The 22,104-nt window shown below is 38.3% G+C and overlaps 1 protein-coding gene across 1 annotated transcript in view; it reads left to right on the top strand.

Annotated features, from left to right (window-relative positions):
* The first annotated feature begins 18,500 nt into the window (after positions 1-18,500).
* Positions 18,501-22,104, top strand: part of ncanb (neurocan b) — a 130,256-nt gene continuing 126,652 nt past the window's right edge. The window contains exon 1 of the mRNA XM_067398657.1: positions 18,501-18,530. The gene's annotated coding sequence lies outside the window, so the exon portion shown is untranslated. The remainder of the gene's footprint in view (positions 18,531-22,104) is intronic.

The following is a 22,104-nucleotide window of genomic DNA, read 5'->3' as shown; positions in this document are numbered from 1 at the left end:
AAAAAACATACCAAGCACAATGTTCTCTCCCCACTGCTGATTTCTAACACACACTCACACCATTTGGTGTGGGCTTGTGGCTGTCATAGCAGAAACAAAATCTGCTGTTCTCCGTATGTTTTTCCGTCACCATGGGCGCATTCATATATAAATTGCACAAACTTATTTTGTCCATTAGATCGAAAGATCTGAAAAAAACCCCCATACATTTACCCGCCCATAGATACTCCCCTCGAAGAAATAAGGACAGATGTGTTTGAAAGTGGACAAAATACCAGGTGTAAACGGGAATGTGTCTCCCTCTTCTACTCAGATCGACCAAAACACATCTTAATACCAGGTGGAAACAGGGCCTTTGTGATGCATACATTCACTTTAGTACATTTAAAATTACTTTGTGTTTTAAAAAGCATTTATTTAGACAAAAGAATTTTCATATTGGCCATTTATAAGTTATTGGTACATGAATACAGTAGAATTTTTAAAGTCAAGTACTTATTCCCCTGAAATTTTCTCAAATCTCATTTACACACAAATATGCCTCATGCCAGGTTGTTGTATGCTTCATATCTAATTTTGAAAGTGCCAAGTTTAAGTTTCAAGTCATAAAATCTAATGCCAATATTCCATATATAGGCAACAGAAACAATTCTTACTCTTCAGTAACACAACACAGCTTTGATAAAGGGCAAAGTCTTGGCAAGGTTAACACAGAGAGCACATCACGCCTGTTTTGTTTCTGTTGTTTATTTATTTTTAATGTTTGTGCTGGGGGATACTGTCACTCAGCTATTTGTGTAGCGATGACAGTTAAATAAATTTCCGGAGGATATTTTCAAACCAGCAATATTTCCTTTTGATCATGTGTGCTGTGCTTACCTGAATTATATCCTGACACAATGATTATTATAGACTGACTGACTGACTATAACAGCAGTAAGGATGACATCAGACAGATTCCATTGCGCTGCTGCTTTTGCTTTATCTATTTTTATGAAGATTGTCAGCCATAGAGTTGATATGCTGAGGCAAGGGGCGGGTGAGGCAGAATACAGTTAAACATGACATTTCATTTATTTCATCGTATTTTAAATTCATCAACGCAAATCTAAGCTCAATTTATGGATTTGTCTTGACTGCTGAGCACAATACAAATCGTGACATTTAAACTGAGCATTGTTGTTATTTAAAGGGATAGTTAATTCAAAAAATGAATGTACACTATAGAACGAGGTTTAATTTATGGTATAAAGTAAAGCTAATAAATAACAATGATTACAATCTTGCTGCTCAATTAAAGGGTTACTTTGAAACAGAAATTGCTAGTAAATTTCACAAGCAATTAAAGAAACAGCGAGTAACACATTACATTTTGAAGTAGAAAGACTGAATGTTTTCTTGTAAAACGTACTACAGTAAACTTTACTGTTTTATTTATTTCAATCCTTGTCCAATGCCTCATGAAAGCTGTAATGGCTTTAGATTTGCATGACTGACACATTATTACATATACTTACCTGCTTTGGAGCCTGTGTAATTGCTAATTAGGCAGAATGGTAATCAGTTGTATGTCTTTCGACATTATGCCTCTTCGCATTGGGGATATTTTCATTTATTAAGCTCTGTTAATGTGTTGGGGCATTTTTTATTATGTTCGCCTGTAGATTTCCTTTAGTACCACACAGTGGAGTGCAATTATGAGAGGTCTATATAGGTATGCAATTAAAAATCCAATAGACAGCAATCTCACACACCGAATCATCCAAAATGCAAGCCAAAGGCAAGCTGTAATTTCTCACCGCTGTAGTGTGTTTATCATTTACACCCGACGAGTCTCCGCATTTCACTCTCATCAATTATGGATCAGCTGGGCCCCCCATCCAAGCAGCTTCATTTCATTCTCATTAGGATCTTGTGCTGACACTCTTCTTTTCTCCACGGTCCATGGCTTCTCCGTGGCTCCCATAAAGGTCTTTAACCAGGCAGCCAACACGGCATCATTACCAGGCTTTGTTCCCCCATCCTCCCCCTCCAGCCGATGGCAAGTGACCAAGATGAGATGGGCGACCACCGTTAAATGCTTATGTCAGTGGTTTCTGGGTCAAAGAGCTGTGCGGTAGGCCTGGCCCCATGCCAGAGTCAAGTCAACCCCCCGCCAGCCACAATGTTAGTGGCTGTGGAGAAAGGTAAAGCTGTAGAACTGTAGATTTGCAGTTTCCCAACACTGTCGACAGTGGATAAATGGATTAAAGGGAAAATTAATGGATTTACAATCAATCAGGAATGTCCACAGTTCAGAGTATCTACAAACTCTGCAGTCACAAATTCGTAAATAAGGGACTTGAAGCGATGATTGAGAGGAAAGTGTGGAAATTGTTGGTAAAAAAGAAATGATATTAAAATAGTCCATTGAAAGTCGTCCATATTGTGTTTTGTTTTGTTTTTTTATTTTATTTTGAGGGACACTGTGAGGAGTCCTTTGTTCATTGACCATCACATGCCAGCTGTTTAAATAAGGCCACATCCACATGAAGCCAGAACTTTCCCTATCTGATCTTTTTTTTTCTTCGTCTCAAAAAAAATATGCGTACACACAAAACCACTCAAAACGACTCAAAACGATGTTGTATACATGCCAGATCAGTAATTCTGCCACAGGGATACACTAAAAAAGGAGAATAAGACTTGGAGCATGCGCATAAACCTTGCACGCTGTATATAAACTTTAGAAAGCTTAGAAATAAAGCTTTAGTAAAGCTAATAGGCTCTGTAGCTTCTGCAGCACGAACACAAGCATGTAGTCTGCCATTGTTGTTGCTGTTTTGTGCTGACTAGAGTCGACACGTGGGGTGATGATGATATCATTGTTTCACAAAACGTAGACCCTCACCTCGAACAAATCAGGACAGAAGTGGTTGAAAGTGGACAAAAGAGATGGATTAAAATATTAGGTGGAAACGGGTTTGTGTCTCCCTCGTTCACTTGTGATCCGATCGACCAAAATGCATCTTAATACCAGGTGGAAACAGGGCCTATGATGCATTTTGGTCATTCGGATCACGAATGGAAGACACTAAATACAGGTGTAAACGGGGTATAAAACGTTTTGAGCTTGTCCACTTTAGACCACTTCCAGAGGTAGTTGAAAACACGTTTGAACAGCCACAAAAGACCGCCTACTCTCTGCCTACTGACCTAATGCATTATGGAAAGCGTGCTAGCAAGACAGGATTTAAACTTTGTCCACTGTAGCTTCTGCAGCACGAACACAAGCATGTAGTCTGCCATTGTTGTTGCTGTTTTGTGCTGACTAGAGTCGACACGTGGGGTGATGATATCATTGTTTCACAAAACGTAAGGGCGTTGTTTTCAGATTTATCCACTCTGGCACCTGGTTTCAAAAAATAGTGGTTTCACCTTCTGAAAACACTGTATCCGTCTGGACGAAACGACTATACAATACAAAATTTTTGCGTATACAGCTAAACTCGTCTCCGTGTGGATGGGCCCTTTCCGATTGAAAACCAGGCTTTAGAAGTTCAGACCCTTGTTTTGATTATATTGTAAGATCAAATAGTGCAAATTTGAAATAAAAGATCAAATAGTTACATACAGTGTTGGAGATAATGCATTACAAGTAATGTAATCAGATAATTTATTCAAGTAACTAGTAAAGTAAGGCATTACTTTTAAATTTACAATAAAATATCTTAGTTACTTTTGCAAATAGGTAACGCAAGTTACTTTGTTTTCCCTTTGTTTTTGACTGACAGCTCTCCAGTCCCCATGTTGAGAGTAGTGAGTAAGTGCAGAGGCGTTGTTTGCGCTGTGCAAACATGATAGTTATTGTAGTTCTAAATGTGAACATGCATTTACTCATCTCACTTGCACAAAAACAGATTCAGTATTTCTCAAAAAGAATAAAAAGAGTGAAATGCAAACTCAGAATTCTACACAAACCTGCAAGAATTATATTTCTCATGTGTCCTATTCTTCTGCACAGCTGAAAGGTTTGTTTGAGCTGCACCCTCTACTGTACAGGTGTGAATTTGCATTTTTTGCCCTATTATACACCCGGCGCAATGCGCCACCAGGCGTGAAGTGCTAGTTTTTGCTAGTTTCAGTTATCATTTTCACGTCCTGCGCCCCGTTGTTTAAATAGCAAATGCATTTGCACCCATCTGTTCGCCCATGGGCGTGCTGGTCTGAAAATAAGGTGCATTGTTGGCGTGTTGCTATTTTGAGGCAATTGAAAACGACTGTGCCATTGGACAACAAACACCTGGTCTAAAGTCAATGGCACAGTATTTTTTTTGTTATTTAAAGGGTGCGTTAGTAATATGCGCCTATATGCAGGTGCATAATGTGTGTACACTCTGCTTGTTACACACACAGGGACACGCAGCAGCACACAAACATGCCAAATATATATAAAAAATAAAGGATTACAATGTAAAAGATCATTATTGCGCACATAAAGATACAAATGCCTACATGTCATAATGGATAGTCGTTGCATGTATCAGAATTACCTGCAGAAATGACCAATGAAACTGACTAATTATATGGCAAATTATTATGTATTTAAACTCACTCGTCAGGCTGCAAGTGTCTATGTAAATAGCAAATCCGCCATGGCACGAGTGCACCTGGCTTTTAAAGGTAATGGGAGATGACAGTCTGATTGGTTTATTGCACATTACACCCAAAATACACCCAATATTCATATATATATATATATATATATATATATATATATATATATATATATATATATATATATATATATATATATATATATTATAATGGAGTAGATTCATACCTATATACAGTGGTAAAGCGCAAATCTGTGCAGCCGCCCACTGAACCGCAAATCTGGAGGGGGGATGGTTATCGTGGGGCACCCCAACATGCATCCCAGCTTGCCCGTCCGCTACGCCACTGCCCATACAGTATAAGTCATATTGGATAAGCATCTGCGAAATGAATAAATGTAAATATTCAGAGCACATTTTAACACAATGTGGTTCAGCATTTTTTTCTCCAAGCATCATATTCTGCTGTGTAGCAGTTATTATATGCATCTAATTCCCTAGATAAAGGCAATGCCAAGTCTGTGCCTATTTTTGAATGGTTACATCTTGTTCACTGCCTTTTAACAAAATGCTATTTTCCTTAGAGATGTTCTTGTAACGGGCTGCTGAAATCAGACTTGCAGCAAGGAAAGTGTAGAAATTGTAGGTAAAATGACATTAAAATAGTCGTCCATATTGTGTTTTTTTTTTTTTTTTTAATAATTTTTTATTTTGAGTGACACTGCGAGGAGTCCTTTGTTCATTGACCATCACATTGTCAGCTGTTTAAATAATGGATTTGTGTGGCAGTATGTATTATGCTTTAGCCAGCGTCCCTTGACAATACCGTTTTGAGGGAGTCTGGAACAATAGGGCTTTTTTTTGAGACTATCTGTTATTTATGTCACCAGGGTATTTTCTCCCCATGAGGTTAGTCAGAGAAATCTTATTTCTCATGTTCATGCTTTTTTGGTTAGCTATAAAGCCACGGACAGCCATTATGAAGCCAATTAGCCTACTGTTTTAAATCCCCAGCATTCCCCTTCAAAGAGCCCTGCTGCCAAGATTATATTTAGCTTATGATTGGCATTTATTCAGAAATTCTGAATAAGAAATAATCTCTTTTCAATGAAGTATAATGGTTATTGTGTCCCTAATGTACGCCAATGATCAACTGCAACATTTAAGGGGCTTCAAAGCAAAAAAAAAAAAACCATAGACTGGGCAGGAAAAGCTGCTATGCTCATTATGGGATGCAGCATCACAACAGGAACACTGAGAAGAGGCTTTGTGGTTTGTTGTGATTTGTTTACACAGTAACATCTGTAATCGAATGACAGTGATAAATGTGCTGAATGACTGAACTGGGGGTAGTGTTAAGTGAGTGGGCTTCTGTGGGTCGGGTGAAATGTGTGTCAGTGGACCACGGCGTGGCCTCTAGGAACAGATTTGCAGCATCTCGAGGGACATCATTATTCTGTCATAAAACAGGGGGCAGGTCAGGTTTTTCAGAGCTTTTTCTAAAGGCTCCTCATGACGCTGAGATGATTTATTCATCTGCAAACAGAAGAACTGGTAGATGGGACAGCATACAAAGAATGGCTATTCGTATGGACATTTGTCAAAAAAAGAGACAATGGAAAGATAATCTGGCCGATGCAATAAATATACACATATGTGCAAAGAACAAAGTTGCTTTGAATAGAAATGATTAAAATGAACAGCAATACAAACATAGCTATAGGTTTATATAAAACTATGTATAAAAAATAGCCATTTTTAGGTGAATTTGGACATATCTTGGAAACGTATACCGTTTTTGTTGTTAAATCTGACTTAGGCCTAATTGTTTGGTAGATTATAAAACCTAGAGAAGATATTTGTGATGAAGACTAAAGTTTAAAAGAGAATAAATAATTATCGCAGTGTTTTGGCGATGCATTGTGTCCTACTGGCTCGAGCGGCCAATGGTTTCTATGTTACCTCGCACGCGACTTCTGTTCGCTATAGCGTCTATTTTGGCGCATTATACTAGTAATAATATAACTTTTGTGGTACTTGGTGATTTGAAAACACTGTTTATATATGCATTTATATGCATATTTAGAGACAATATACTCTTTCTTATAACTTCCTTTTGGTGGATAATTAGAGTAGTCAGATCAACCCACCAAATTCTTCATAATTCGCAGCCTGTAAAAAAATAATACATCTGCCCAATCAAATACCCAAACAAAGGACGGCATCGCTGATATATTGTGCAAAATATTATCCATTCCCCACCGAAGTCCACAGAGAATTGGCTATACCATCTAACGCACACTCTTGCCTCAGCATCTGCTCCGTTTTTTTTTTTTTTTTGGTGAGGTGAGGTGAGGGGGGAAACGCTGTGAGCCTCCGCACGCGCTTTTGTTCAGTGTCTCCTCGCGACCGGCGAAGTGCGCGCCGTTTCGAGCTCCTCTCTGCGCGAGCGCTGCACGAGACGCAGGCTGAGGAGAAATATCGTGCTTTTTGAATAATTTTAACGAAGGAGTCAATGTGAACACATTTCTGAGGCTGAACATATTTATACATTTTGAATGGTTTACCTCAGCGGCTGTTATCACCTACTCTGCTGTATCTGATGCGACGCGGCATTCCTGTGGACTTTCTGAGGCGACGACGCGCTTTACTTCAGAGAAGGTGAGAACAAGGGATATTATTATGCTTAACTGATTGCGTCTTGCTTCATTATCAAAGTATAACGTGATGAAGGATATTTTGTGTTCAGGACAGGTTACATACAGCCCCCTTGCCAAGCGCAGTACCTCAGTGAGGACAGTCAAGGGGACAAAACCAGGAGCACTACGATATTGAATGTCTGTTCAGTGCAGAAGTCTATTGATGAGCGATGTATTTGTTCTGGTCAGATATCAAGTCTATGAAGGCAAAAGCGCTATATAATGTCTAAAATGAAATATTTGTAGCTACTGTTCTCGGACCAGTTAATTACTTCTCAAATATTAAGAGATTTGTAAAGTACTAGTATGATTAAATGTGACTCTTATAGATATCTACATTGCTCTATAGTAACATTATGTGCATGAATGTTCATGTGGTTCTGGGGAAAACAGGACAAGTGACTCATTTTCCTTGCCTTGATATAACCCCCCACTTGCAAGCTGTCACTGATGTGAAGTGGTTGAAAGAAACCCCATCAGAAACAGCGAGTGAGAATTTTGGGATAGAAAGGGACCCCGCATTGTTTTTCTCATTTGCAGAGTGTCAGCTGGATGCTGTTTGAAGCTGACAAGTGCTGAGCGCTGCCAGTCTTGTGCCCGCCTCGACGACAGCGTGTAGCTGGTGGGAGAGGAAGACAGACCCGAATTTCGCTTGGCATTCTGTCATGACTGTCTCTGTTGTCTCTGTTCGGTCTGAACCCCTGAGTCTCTACCTGACGGAGCACACCAGGTGCTTTTTGCATCAGTCTGCAACAAGTCTTGATGCTGACAAGAGAAAAGTACAACAGAGTGACTTGTGGATGTTGAAGATGTGTGTTATTTGTCAAAGAGCATCAGAAATAGAAAGTGGTGCAAGTTGTGGCTTCAGGTGCCCTGGGGAAATTTCAGGCAGCTGTTTGCAGCAAATTGGTTGCTGTGTGGTAAGGTTCTTAGATAGCATTGCTTCTCTTCTCTTCTCTTCTCTTCTCTTCTCTTCTCTTCTCTTCTCTTCTCTTCTCTTCTCTTCTCTTGATTTTTAACTTTTTTTCTTGCATAGCCTCAGGGGTGTTCGTAATGGCAATGGTTTGCATCAACAATTTTGTTGAGAGTTGCCAGTGACACAAGTAATGAGACAAAGTTCGAGCCCAAGTTTTTGCAAACGAACCATGCAGCGACCACCAATGGGAGTGCAGACAGTCAAATTTTGTGGCATAGTTGGAACAAACGACACAAAGATTTACCAAAATAGCGTTTTTTTTGGTTTTTTTATTAAAGCCATCCAATAGCTGAAGCTTTCTTTTGTGTGTGTATTTTCATTCACCAAATAAACATATGGGTGTCTGCTGAGGCACTAAACTCACACCCTGTCACCCTCAAGCAACCCTGCGCTGGTTGCATCTATATCAGGGTGAGTGCTCCGATACAGCACTTGCAGGTTCAAAGACCTTTCTTTCCAACCCTTAAGTCCCAGTGGAGCAGCGCAGGCTTGCCAAACCAAGCAGCCTTTCATGTTGACTTCAGAACCTCGGTATATCTCCTTGGGGCATCCATTCTGCTCTTTATCTGAGCGCCCTCTTCTTCTCCCTGTATAATCATAAATGCCAGCGGAGCACCTCTGAGCATGTTGTCTCTTGAAGAAAAAAGTGGAAATTGCCTTGGAGCACAACCGTTTTGGCGTTGGGTGACTTTTAGAGGGCACTTGATTGATTCTCACATTTTAATAATGCGCGTTTCCGCTCGACTGCGTAGTTTAGTGCCAACAATCATATGAGGGGAGGCTGCTGACAGGTGGAATTGAAATTGTACTTGAATAGCATCCAGACAGCTAAATGCCTTTGAATTCCTGGAGATAATGTCCTTGTCGTAAATTAGCATGCTCCATGCTTAATGGACCAAGTCTACTAAAATTACGCAGGAAATTTTTGCTAGATGCAATTTAGGGAAACTTCATGCTAGTTTTGTGTTCGTGCATAAGTTACGCTGAAGAATGCAGACTGCTTTCTTTGTGACGAAAATATGACAGAGGCTGTGTTTAATTATGCAAAGTTGGCAGTCTGTAAATGTCTTAATTTATGCCCGCATTTATCCAGGTTGGTGTCTTACCGTGTGTGCACACACTCTTGATTGACAGCTGACAAGAGAGTGTAGCTGTGTCTAATCCCATGAGCCAGAGGAACCGGTTGGCAGCTGCTGTCTCTACTACATGTGTCAGCCGCCAATCCGCCTTCACCCAAAGCCTGAATATTTATTGCCGCCCAGACATGGAATACATTATTCAGAACGGGCATTTGCCATCTTAAACAACGTAAATGAATCATGACACCTGGTCTGTGTTTTGCTGGATTCGAAATGGAACTGTAAGAGTTTAACTTCACAGAGGGAAAAGAAACGATTAATTTTAATTTCTTTTCAGCATTAATTCTTTTTCTGTCTTGAATAGATTCCATTTGGCTCGCAGCTCTGCTCAGACAAAAACACACTACCTTGCAGTTTAAAGATTCATTTAGAAAATGTTTTATCGCTTACCCTGTGGGAGAGGTCCAGAAGGAAAAGAAGCTGATAATTATGCCAGCAATTTGCAGAGAGCTACTTGAGGCGCTCAGTCCTCCTTGTTTTCTGGTATTTTTATCCTGTGTTTTCAGCACTGGACAGTTCCCAGGCTTTTGCCATTGTGAACACAGCTGCTGGCTGCTAATAAATGAACAAGACCAGCAGCATAGCTGAAAATTATATTTGCTCCAAGAAGAAAATGGCCTGTTACTCTTTGCGCTTCAAAGCTGAGAAAAGACTGATGAATGGTGGTTCACTGGACAAATGGCCTTGTGACTCCAGCTGCATTCATCTTAGCCTCACATAATATAACACTTATATTGTCCACATCCATGTGCTGAAGAGGTATAGAATTCATAGGATTTTTGTTTAATCTTTCTTTTCTTCTGTGGAACAAAAAGTAAGATATTTTGAAAAGGTTGCAGTGGTTTTTAGTCCATATAATGGAAGTCAGTGGGGTTCAAATCAACACTGGGCCCCAATGATTTTCATTGCGTTGGCAAAAATGTTCTTCAACTTCAAGACATTTCCCGTTCCCGTTGAATTAACTCACTGCTTAACTAGCATAACATGATGCATCATTGGAGAAACTAACTAGTAAGTCCAAAACCGCAATAGTGTCACACATCTATTGTTCAAATAATATAGAAGAACTGTCACTAATGCCGTCACTCAGGTGTCAAGGTAATAATTCCTACTAATAATTCTGAGATCAAATTATTGTCAGTTTATTGCTGTAAATAATACAATGGCATCTGAGGAATACTTTGCAATTTTTGTTGTTTTGCTTTATTTCCAAATATTTGGTTCCATCACACTCTTCAAAAATGGCGCTTTCGTTGGATCGACAAAATAAGACGCAGAATGAAATTCATAAATGTATGGAATAAAACATATAGATTGTACTGCTTATTTCACTTAAGAGCGAAACGATGGATCTAACCAGTGGCTAACTTTGCGATGCTGTTTGCGAATGTTTGTTGGAACTATGCTTTCAGTAATCACTGAATCAGTGAACCGTGTTTGTAACAATGGCTATCGATTCTTTTGGGAAATGCATCATATGGAACAACAGTAAATGATGACATATGAAAATGATGTAAATGATGACAGATTTTTTATTTTTTGGTAAATAATCCCTTTAAGCATGCAAATATTTACTGTACTGTAAATTTGAAGGAGGTTTGAAGCGAGATAACCCAGTCGCTCTGCGCGTCTTGCATTTATTAATCCTCTTCTTATTCTCTTTGTCTATGCATTAGAAGCACCTCAGTAATCTTACAGCTACTGTCTTTGCACCATGGGAAAAGCACGAGGAAATAGAATCTAATTAATTTCTTTCAAATCCCTGTATTCCTGGTTGGACCCCATCATTCTGTTTCCATCAGGCTTCATAAATGTAATCTGTGCATGCCATATCGTTCTATCAGAGATTAGTTTGCCTTGACAATGAGGTTTTCTCCTTGCCAGATATTTCAATATATCATTCATTAACATGGAAATGACTTTTATAGAGGTTCAGATTGTGTCTTTGGGTTCATACTATTACGTATGAACCCAAAGACACAATCTGAACGGACTGAGGAACAGTTCATTTTTTGCAGTTATTGATTCGCTCTGCTTGATGAGAAACATGTTGACGCACGTGAGCACTTATTTGCTTCTCTGGCAATGAATTTAATGGGATAGATGTTTGTGGATTTATTAGATATCAGTGCATGCAGATACAGTGCATTGTTCTGTAGTTTTTCACAGTAACTAATTGCAACATGTTGTTCCTTTCTTTTGAGGAACACAAAAGATATAGTTTTCTCTCTTTTCCATGCAATTACAATGTGAAAACACCATAAACGTATCATGAAGGTAATTAAATGGCTTGGAAGACTGAATAATACTAATATTACTAGTTTTAAAAGTTTCTGCTTTAGTTAACAGCAACAACACTGTTATGAACTGTTGTGGGTGAGTAAATGATTTTCATTTTTAAGTTAAGCAATGCTTATATTAAGGCCCCGCTGAGCTGCACCAGATGATTGAGATGTGACAGTTGAGGATTTTATATCAAGACCTCTCTTGTCCTCCTGGTGTCAGACCACAGCTGGGATCAGCCATTCTAAGATCAGTCTGTTCACCTTGACAACCTCTCCAGACTGAAACATACCCCACTGACTGAACGTGTAAGTCTCAATTTGCCCAGTGCATCTCAGGTCAAAAGTTCTCACAAAGGTTTTTCTTTGCTTTTAGCGGGCTGTAATGTGATTTCCAATGCCACACTTGAGCGGTTTAACACAAAGGCACAAATTATGGCTTTTATAAGATTTGTGTGTCGCCTTACGTCAGAGTCTGAAACTATGACAAGTCGTGCATGTAAAGTAATTTAGAAGCTTATGTTCATGTTTTTTCTACAGATGCAGTGAAGTAGATGTAGATGAAGTGAAGGATGGTGCTTTGGAATTGCAATTTCCTTCTGAAATATTACACTGTTCTTAGTGATGTCATCAATTTGTTCATAAGCTACACTCATATATACAGGATGAAGGGGATTTGACATATTGGTCATTGACATATTGATATCAGAGAGCCTTTTTGCACACTTTGAAGTGCACTTCCCATGCACTTCTAGTTCCCAACTTCAAAGAACCCACTTTAATGTCCTCACACATATAATCATAATCCAAAGTAGCATTTAAGGTGCATTTCTTCCCACTTTTTTCATTTTCTGCTCCTTCAAAATGTGTTACCATTATCTACAACCATTATTCTCATTAGTTAATTCAGAGTGGCTTTCTTCGGTGCCCTTCTGAGTATCTTTTATGTTTGCACTACAAATGCAAAATATTAGGAAGAACAGGTCTCGGTATCCACCGCTGGTGGGCTCTCTGCCATTTCTGCCCACCTTTGTGTAATTAACAGGCCCTGAAATTTATCTCTGTCTAAGGTTTAATTATCTAGAGCCGATACTCCAAACTCTTTGACTTTTCTTATGGTGCCTATGCCAAGTGTGCTTGACTGTAAGGCAAGTGGAATACTTTATTTGCTTTTTTTTTTTTTTTTTTTGCATCGATCAGGGATGTTTTAACAGTAAGAGGTTAATCTAAAAATCTTAAAATGTCAGTCCTGTTACCATTATTTTGTATGGTAAACAACTGAAAAAATGTATATTAAAAATATTTTTTATTAATTGAAATAAAGCTGAAATATAAATATTAATTTAGATATGAAGTTTAGAAGAACTTAGTTGCCTTGGCAACTAATTGAAATAAAATCAGTTTAAGTTAATGTACTAAAATTACTAAAATTGAAATAAAAATAAATGTAGCTAAATAGAAATTTTTTAAATATAAAAAAGCAAAAGCACATAAATTAAAAATTTAAATGAAAACTGAAAATAAAAATAAAAGTTTATTCAGAATATTAAAGGTGCCCTAGATTCAAAAATTGAATTTTCCTCGGCATAGTTGAATAACAAGAGTTCAGTACATGGAAATGACATACAGTGAGTCTCAAACTCCACTGTTTCCTCCTTCTTATATAAATCTCATTTGTTTAAAAGACCTCCGAAGAACAGGCGAATCTCAACATAACACCGACTGTTAAGTAACAGTCGGGGTGTACGCCCCCAATATTTGCATATGCCAGCCCATGTTCCCAACATTATGAAAGGCATTAGACAAGGGCAGCCAGTTAACGTCTGGATCTGTGCACGGCTGAATCATCAGACTAGGTAAGCAAGAACAACAGCAAAAAATGGCAGATGGAGCAATAATAACTGACATGATCCATAATTACATGATATTTTTAGTGATATTTGTAAATTGTCTTTCTAAAAGTTTCGTTAGCATGTTGCTAATGTACTGTTATATGTGGTTATAGTTACCATCGTTTCTTACTGTATTCACGGAGACATTTTTTAAACACTTGCAGTCTGTATAATGCATAAACACAACTTCATTCTTTATAAATCTCTCTAACAGTGTAGCAATAGCCGTTAGCCACGGAGGACAGCCTCAAATTCACTCAGAATAAAACTTTTAACATCCAAATAAATACTTTACTCACATAATTCAAAGCATGAATACAGCATGCATGACGAACAGCTTGTAAAGATCCATTTGAGGGTTATATTAGCTGTGTGAACTTTGTAAATGCGCTGTAATATAGTCGACAGCTCGTGTGGCAGGAAGCACGCGTCTTAAAGGGGCGGCGCCGAGTGTAAATCAGTGCATTGTTAATGGTGCCCCAAAATAGGCAGTTAAAAATTTTTTAAAAAATCTATGGGGTATTTTGAGCTGAAACTTCACAGACACATTCAGGAGACATCTTAGACTTCTATTACATCTTGTGAAAGAACGTTCTTGGGCACCTTTAAGTAATACTATAATAGTATGTAAATAATTCTAAAATAACACTTGAGAGGGTACAAAACAATTTATAAACACCAAATATTGTTTATTTGTCTGATAGAATGTTTATTATCTTCTAAAATTCATGGAATGACCCTCATGACACTTGGATCACAGAAATGGAACTACCTTACATTTTTACAAAGGAACCTTTTTTATTTTCTTACATTTGCCAAAAACACCACCAGCCCTCCTGCAGTTTTGCCCTTTGATTAAATGCGCGAGTCTCCACGCCAGTGCTTGATCTGAATTCCATCTCATTTTCTGTGACCTTCAGACAGGAAAAGATCAAAGCGGGTCAGATTGTCCTTCCATTTCTCCCTATACCATGAAGCAAAAGAAAGAACACTGATGAAGATAATTGCTGCATCTATTTTTCTTGTCAGTTAGTTTCAGTGGCGGGCTGATGAAGAAAATCCACTGCCCACACCTTACAGTCAATCAATATGCAGGAATAATATCAGGGCCAAAACCAATACAGAGCCACACATGGTGTTAAGCTGAAGTACAATATCAATTGCCATTTCATTTCAATGCCATTTTCTCATTACTCAATCAGAGTTTAACGACAAGTACTTTGGGCTTTTTAGAGGAATGAAGCTCAGTTGAAAGCAAAAATTTTGTTACATTGTGGCATTTACAGTGGAAGTGAATAGGAGCAAGTTTTTGAGAATGTGAAGCTCATGATTTTATAAATGTGCTTGCATTTATTCTTCCGTTAGAACTTGTGTATTGTTTGAGCTATAAAGCTGTTGAAATAATTATTTTAAAAATTATTTAAGGGCATTATCACTGTAAAATTGGATATAACGTTACATAGAAAAGATTAGTAAGGGATTTTCAATGCATGCTGACACTCATTGTTTGTGCCTTGTAGCTATACTATTGAAACAGTGATTATTTTAGTGCTTATGGATTGACCCATTCACTTCAGTTGTATCTGCCTCATTGTAAAGGTGCATTATTGAAACTTCAGCAAATTTATACAGACAAAAAGGTCAATAGTGTGGCGATGTATGTCAATTTCAAACCAAGCAGCTTTCTGTTGACCAACTTTAACACATCGCAAAATCTGTGTGGGGAAATCTTTCACACTCACATGAAATTTCAGATCTTGATATTTAAGAAAAGGAAGGATAAAATACATTTTTGTTGTTTTAAATGAACTTTTATGCCGCACTACTGCCGGATGCTTTTATTTCACTGTACACTATGTTGTGCTCTCTTTTGTTATTTGTTGATGAGTGAGAATTCATTATAGCATCTTCAATGCAGCAAAGAAACAGATTCATCTCCTTCTGGTCGTGATGAGAAGGTCAGAATGTTGCTATGGGGAGCTGCTTTGGGGAGTTTAGCGTCTGAAATGCAATCACGCCGCTTGATTACACTGGCATTCATCATCGCCACACAAAGCTACTGTCCCCATTTCTCGTCTTGCAATCAAAGACTTCTCTTTGTACAGTAGGTGCTACACATTCATAAATGCCTGATCTTGTAGATTGACCACTGGAATGACTTTTATGAATAAATTATGTAATATTTTCTGCTTGGTCCTTAGAGGTTGTGTTCGGATGACATTTGCTTTCCTTTAGTAATGTGATAGTAAAAGTCAGAGCTGAATGATTGATTCCTTTGAGCCAGTTCTTTTTAGTGAATCAAAAACATAAAGGCTGTGTCCGAAGGCTGTGTTGCCCCCTGTACCACTATTCCCTATATATCACTCCACTAATATAGATCACATGAGGAAGTGAATGAAAACATGTTAGTGAATTCGGACACTGAGTGCGCCAGAAGGGCTGCCGCTTAGTTTGTGCTTGCTGTTTATTAATTATTTGAAACTTAGCAAACTGGTAGTTCCAGTAGTAAGATGAAAATATTTATCTTGAACTCTATGTATAAACCTTAATTAAACAATTTAATAATCAATTAAAAAGGAATGTATACCTGCATGATATTACGCTGTAGCCACATTGGACCAGCGGTTTGGAAAATGGATGGATGATTCAGCTGCAGGCGCCATACATTCGGCGCGTGACTCTCACAGTGCATTATGGGTGTTCTCTAGTCGTTGAGCGTACATTGGTTCTACACTCATTATTGCAGTGCATTGTGGGATTGAATGAGTGCTCTCCATAACGTCCACTATGGTTTCAGACACCACTACAAATGTCTGTTCCCTCAAATAGTGTCCTATTTAAGAGACTGTCCTCCTCCAAAAAATGACTCTATAGGTCATTTTTTCAAGCACCTTTTTACAATCTATATTTATGTTTTAAAGTTATGCTCCCTTTAGCTGGTGTAAAAATAATGACAGTGTCGTGTTACATCGGTCGTCATGAAATGACGTATGACCGTCATTACCAATCAAAATGCGTGTTCAGTTAAATGCAATGTGTGGACTTTTTACACAGTCCCTTACCCGCCATTTATCCTATTTCCATTTAGCAAACTCAATTTTTTTTATTAACGACTACACTTACCCCAACCCTAAACCTATCCTTAGTGATTTATAGTGCATATACACTTTATGAGCACGTGTGTTCCCTGGGATCGAACCCACAATTGCATGATCACATGATTGCATATTGTTGTATATTGCAATGCTCTACCAATTGAGCTACATGAAACCCAAAATTTGATGCAGATAAAAGGGTACAATGCATTAAAATGAAAGTGTCCTGTTGTCGATAGGGGTGCAACATTACTAAACACTCCTATGGGTCGTATTTCATGCGTTAAAATGAAAGTGTCCTGTTGTCGATAAGGGAGCAACTTTATTAAACGCTCCTATGGGTCATATTTCAGGGAAGTGACAAATGGGGATATTGGTTGGAGGACATGTTGCTATTTATAGGGGCTTATTTCGGACAATTTAACTACAGTTAAACTGTTAAGTGTAGTCTGATTCACTAACATTGATTTAGGGAATATATACAGTGTAATCTGATTCATAAATGAATGACTCTTGTGAGCTGCTTCAACCAGTGTAGTTCAACACACAAACAAATATCTCTTATGTAATCAGTATATTCCAGTTAACAAACAAATGCTAACTTGAGCCAGTTCTTTTTGGTGAGTCAAAAACCTACAGCGCAAACAGTGTAATCTGATTTATGAACAAATGACTCATATGAGCTGCTTATTTTTAGTGAATTAAAGATATACAGCTCAACCAGCGTAGTTCTCTGCACAAACAAATGAATCTTATGCAAACAGTGCAGTCTGATTCACAAACAAATTAATCTTATGAGCCAGTTCTTTTTGGTTAGTTGAAAACATACAGCGTGAACAGTGTAGTCTGATTCACAAATAAATTATGTATATTTAAAAGCATATTAAACATTATATGTTTGGTGATGTTGTACTAATCCCTGCTTTCCTTCTCAAATAACACAGTGTTATTCCTCTTGCAGTCACTATTGCAGGGAATTACATGGCCGCTTCAAAGGAAGTCTCAGTGCTAAGCTATAGGCTGTTTTATGAGGCTTTTGTCAAACTTGTATTTGCAAAATAGTTTGAGTGGACTCCCTTCGTGTTCCTTATGCTTCCTCCCTCACTTTTTCTCAGCCAGCACCACTGTTCGCGTTTAATTAGCCTGCGGGGAGTAGCCCTGTCTTCCCTCCTTTGAGCGGGATTATGTATCACTGTGTTGGGAGTAGAGCTGTTCTCCCTTCATTAATTATACACAGCATATCCAGAAAACCGTCCAGTTGCCAGGCCAATAAATAAATAAAACTCCCGTTATGAGATGATAAAGTCGACACAACCCAACCGTTCGCAGCGGTCCGATTCTGCTTTTTAAGTTTTATACCGCCAAGCTGCCCAAAACAACTTCAAAATACCACTTTCTTAAAAAACAAATGCATTCGCTGCACCGTATACAGTATACTGAAGATTGTAATATCATATTACAACACCTGCTTTGATGCAAATATGCGTTTCCCATTTGTAATTCCAGTATAGTTTCCGTCATGCACTTCCTGGCTGTTAGTAGCATGAGGAAGCAAACTCTTTCAGAACATCTGAAGCATCAATAAAGACTGAGACGCTCCCATAAGGGGCTGAAACAGTTGGCGTCTCTGACAGGATGACATTCATCAGACCTGTTAGCGCTGGATTGTTTCAGGTTGCACAGACAGAGAGAGGAATCGCACGCTGTCTCCCCAGGCGAGCTGCGTGAAGAGTTTGGCGTGGAAGTGGGACTTCAACAGCGAGTGATGATTAACACGGATATCAGCTCGAATAGTTCTTGCACAAAGTTGGCAGAGGGGAAGGTGAGGGACCATGTGACACGATAGATTAAGGTTAGTGACTGGTGAAGGGTTCGCTTTCAAAGTTTAATGAGTGCAACTGAATGTGATGGGTTGATATTGATTTGTGTAATACACAGGGGTGTCACACTGTTGCGGTTTATCCTGAGTCAGTCATTGCAACATCTCTGTTGTGTGCTAATGAAAGATTTAAAATGTCCACCTCTTAAATAAAATCTAGAGCTGGGTACAAATATTGATTTCTTTTGAATGATCCTGAAAGATATGTATTCTTACAATGCCATGTTTGATCATTTATGACCAGTGTAGGCTGATTTACAAGATAATGACTGTTATGAATCGGTTCTTTTTAATGAATCAAAAACATACTGCTTGAAAACTGTAATGGTTCATGATCGAATGATTCATATGAGTTGCTTCTTTTTAGTGAATCAAAAACATAAATCTTGACCAGTGTAGTCCAATTCATGAACAAATGACTGTTATGAACCAATTCTTTTTAGTGAGTCAAAAACATACAGCGCGACAAGTGTAATCTGATTCACGGATGAATGTTTCTTATGAGCCTCTTCTTTTTGATTCTAAACATACAGCATGACTAGTGTATTATGATTCATGAACAAATGACTCCAAGCACTTCTTTTTAGAGAAACAAAAACATATAAAGTGTGCCCAGTGTAGTCTGATTAATGAACAAATGACTCTTGTGAACCGTTTCTTGTTAACGAATCAAAAGCATATACAGTGCAACCAGTGTAGTCCGATTCACAAAAAATTGACTCTTTTAGCCGCTTCTTTTTAGTGAATAAAAAATTATCCAATGTGACAAGTAGGTATTGTTTGATTCATAAAATTATGACCTGATGAGTCAGTTCTTATAACGAGTAATTCAAAAAGATTGAATCAGTCTTAAACTCTGCACTGTATAATTTACAACATTAGCAGAGAGAAAATGTGTTTACCATATGAAAAGCAAAACCAACAATGTAACTCAGTGGTTCTCAAACTGGTGCACACTTACCCCTGGGGGTACGTGAGGTGACAGAGGGGGTACGAGAACAAAATGCTGAGTTTTGCCAATCATTTAATTCTACCCCACATTAAAATAACATTAAAACAGGGTGTGTATTTTTAACAGGCAAAATGCCATAAAAAGTCAAATACATGACATCCAATCACATTACCTCATCTTTTGAGGTCAAAACTGACTGCACCCACACCAGCAGTGTGTATATGAGAGGTTTCGTGCAGAGTATGCTGCCTTAGCAAATCATGCTACATTACTGCCGTTCTCGACAATGTACCTTTGTAAAAGTGGGAAATTAGCACTTACTAGCATGAAGAACAAATATAGATACAGACTGTGCATAAAAATCGAAACTCTCTTTGATACAAAAACATACCCTGTGTGAGTTGTTTTTCATGTTGATTATATATTATACGAGCAAGAATACAGTTTTTCCCAAATAATCATACGACTGCAAATGTGACATTGATTTTATACAACAGTTAAACAAACAAAAGGTTATATTAACCCTTTCGTACGTAAGTTTAAAATATTCTGGTTGATTATTTACGAACAAAAGCTCAAAGAAATGTGAAAATGGTCTCATTTGAAAGAAAATGTCCTAAGCTAAAAGATGATATATTGTGACTGATTGAAGCAGCCCTTATCAAAAGTGTGGGGGTCGATTTCTGTCTTTTCAAAATTGCGGGGGTCCTGACCCCCCTGTCCCCCGTGCCAACGGCACGCCTGCGCGCGCACTTTTGAATTTGGCAGTTGATCACGTGATGCGCTGAACGTTCTAATCACACCGGTGTGATCGTTCGCTCCTGGGACCAGCCAAGGCTGATCACACCTGTGTGATGTACATTTTAAACAGTATTGTCAGTATTGTTTGCTCTATTTTGAAACGAAATAATACTTCCAATGAAAGCCACAGCAGAACACAGCGGTTTTTCGTAAACAAACCAGCGGCTTTGAACAGGGCTGGACTGGGACAAAAAAATGGCCCTGGCATTTTTGCTCAGACCGGCCCACCACAATCGGTCGGACACCACCCACCAGAGTATTACAATTATTTGGTAGAGTTATTAAAAGTACACTTAGTAAGAGTAGGATTTCTAGATGGACAATGTGCTCCATGATATAAAAGCTAACCCTTAGAACGTCTGATAATTCTATAAAGAATTTAAAAAAAAAATTTTTTTCAATGAAACAGACAGCAGAAAAACTATAATTTACAATTACAAATATACTTTGTTTTAAAGAGCACAAACCCCTGTTTAAGAATCAAACATTTACCTCTCATTGTTTAGATACTCCCCATTAAAAACAATGAAAAAGAAAACTATACTACCAAATTACTCACAAAAAACGTCCTAATAAAATGATAAGAATGCTATTCACTTGCCATAAATAACCAAGTGTTCACACCAGAGTAATAGGGTACAAGAGCTACAAAACATAACTTTTTATAGCCGAAACGTGAGATCTAATAGACCATCATCACGACTAACAGCTATAAATAGACACCTATAGTCTCGTTGTGAAATAAACACATCATCAGTAATATTACATTATAATAATAACCTGATTTTTTTTTTTTTTTTTTTTTGAAAAATCAAATTGCATCATTTCAGGTTTTTCTATGAGAAGGGCCGTTACTGCAGTGAACTCTGATAGCTACAAGGGCACTGCTAACTACAAAAAACAGTGCAAAACAACTTTTGCTGTGCTATTTGACTTTAGCTGACTGAGTGACCAGTGCAGTATAGGTGACAGTCTGACTTTATAATAACGACGACGATTATGTTGTCTTATAATATTCATTCAAGCATCGTCGTCGTCGTCGTCGCATCATGAGTCCATCGCTGTTAATCATGTAACTACCCTGCTTACCGCTTCTATTATACTCTCCTGCTTACTTTGTCCCTCATTGGCTTCACTGCTCTTCTGCCATACAGGTCTCCTCCATGTTCTTCTATGTTCACCTGTTTTTGCACGTCAGGTACTGTAAGTTTGGAAACTGAAGCTATAGTAACCGCACTAAACATGCCTGTAATTTTTGCACGTTGAGGCATCAACCTCTACATTTTTTGATTTTTTTTTTTTTGCCCGCAACTTGCACTTGCACTTTTGTTTCTCCATCCTCCTAATCCACGGATGTTCTGGCGAAACAGAGGGGACGGAGTGGAGTCTGTTAAGAGATGTGATTGGGCCAGCCCAGTGTCAGTATGGAAAATGAACCAATGGGCCACTGTCCCTGCTTTATGGGCCGGTCGTTGGCCAATTTTATGTTTATTAAAAAAAATCATCACAATCATATAGCGGCCCCGCCCTCAAGTGTGTCGGCCCACCGGGCATTTGCCCGGTATGCCAGATTACCAGTCCAGGCCTGGCTTTGAACAAATCGGGAGAGTCAATGATTCAATGACCCATTCATAAACAGCCACTTGCTTCGTTACTGAATTAATGAATGACTCACTCATTAACACAGTGAATTACCGCCACATACTGGTGGTTTTAGTTTAATATTTAAAAGTATCACTTAGTTTTTACCATCATTGTATATTTCCCTATTGAACTTTTTTTTTTATTTAAAAC

Source organism: Chanodichthys erythropterus, chromosome 10 (assembly GCF_024489055.1).
Source record: "Chanodichthys erythropterus isolate Z2021 chromosome 10, ASM2448905v1, whole genome shotgun sequence".
Classification (NCBI taxonomy): domain Eukaryota; kingdom Metazoa; phylum Chordata; class Actinopteri; order Cypriniformes; family Xenocyprididae; genus Chanodichthys; species Chanodichthys erythropterus.
Note: the sequence above shows the minus strand (reverse complement) of the source record. Positions and strands in the feature narration are given on the sequence as shown.